Raw genomic sequence first — 1,833 nt, forward strand, 5'->3', positions numbered from 1 at the left:
TATTCAATAAAACAAAGGTATGCTTATAGGAAAGTACTGTGAAAATTGTTGTATACAAAAATATAATTTGTATATTATTATAATAAATGGAAAATTATTTATGTATAATTTACATTATTTTAACTTTTACAGCTATTCTATTGGACAACAATAAAATACATTTCCAAAAATCCCTGTGACACATCCTATGACTGAATTTTATTTATTTATTTATTTGTTTGTTTGTTTTATTTATTTTATATTTCATGTTGTTTAGATCACTTAAGTTTGCTGTCATTTGATGTGTTACTTTGTTGCTCTCATGTTTTGTGTTAGAGAAACACTGTACAATGTCTATACACTAAAACTTGCCTGTAAAATTATGTTTTAAATATTGGGTTCTAAGTTTCTTTATAAGGAGAAATGTCTGAGATGATTGCATAATACTTATTATTTCATTTTTTCTTTCCTAGTGATAAAATATGTTTACGAGCTGCTTAATTCATAAAATTGAACTAGAACTAAAAATGATTTCAAACAAAATTAATTTAATTAAAACTAAATCCATAAAATAATCCCATGATGGGACCTCTAAAGTGTTCTCAGTAAATAATGACCATCTGTATTTCTGGAAGAACAGTTCCTATAATAAGAATAACAATATAATATGTATTTTTCTTTAAATTGTTACAAATTTCAACCCTACATGCCTACAATATATACAATACAATTTTGTTAACAAATTGACAAAATGTACTCTAATTTAGGGATTGCATTGCCATCACTCCAGATGAAGGGATGTTTCTCAACTGGTGGGTTATGACCAAAAATGGACCATAGGTCTGTTTTATTTAGGGGTGTACTTCAAACAGTTTTGGTCTGGTGTTGGGTCGCCACTTGATGTCCAATATAAAATCTGGGTCCTGGAACGAAACCTGTCTTAAAGAACACTGTTGCTATATATATATATATATATATATATTTTTTTTTTTTTTTTTTTTTTTTTTTTTACGTACACCAAAACCACCAGGCCACCCATCCAGTCCCCATTCCCTCCATCCATCCACTCCCGTGAAGAAAAGCCGCCAATCATTTTAATTGGCACCCTGGAGTTGATTGTCCAGGCGAGAATCTGAAAGGGAGAGGAGATCGAGGGGACTAAACATGTGGTTAAACATATTGTGTCCGCTTGTCCACCATTTCCTGAAAAATAACCGCGCCACCCCCTCATCTCGAAAAAAGAGCTGGAGGTTTGAGAGAGAGAAGGGCTAGAGGAACACGTTTATTCCTGATCAGCCTGAACTCATGTGATAAATATCAAGAACAGTATGAATTTTGGCATAATGCTACTCTGTTATTAAAAAAAAGAAGCAACGTCTCATGTTCTTTGTACACTCTATAGGCTACTGTATGTATATACTGTATATAACTTTTTAGGCATAAATAAAAAATAATAGCCTATATATATATATATATATATATGTGTGTGTGTGTGTGTGTGTATGTGTATATATATATATATATATATATGAAGAGTTCAGATGCAAAAGCCTCTAAGTGCCATCTGAAATTTTCTTCTAGAATGATCATTTTTATAAAGCTTGTATATGTTAAGTAATTTCACTTAAATGACAATTAATAGGTAATTTACATTGCCATTTAAGTGAAATTATTGAACTTAAATATACCAGCTTGATAAAAATGATAATTCTAGAAGAACATTTCAGATGGCACTTAGAGGCTTTTGCATCTGAACTCTTCATATATATATATAGAGTGAGAGAGAGAGTATAGTTAGGTATGAATCTTTAAGATTTATCAACGACTGAGAGAGTCACAAGAAAGACACAAGTG

Source organism: Abramis brama (genome assembly GCF_963993115.1).
Source record: "Abramis brama genome assembly, chromosome: 3".
Lineage (NCBI taxonomy): Eukaryota > Metazoa > Chordata > Actinopteri > Cypriniformes > Leuciscidae > Abramis > Abramis brama.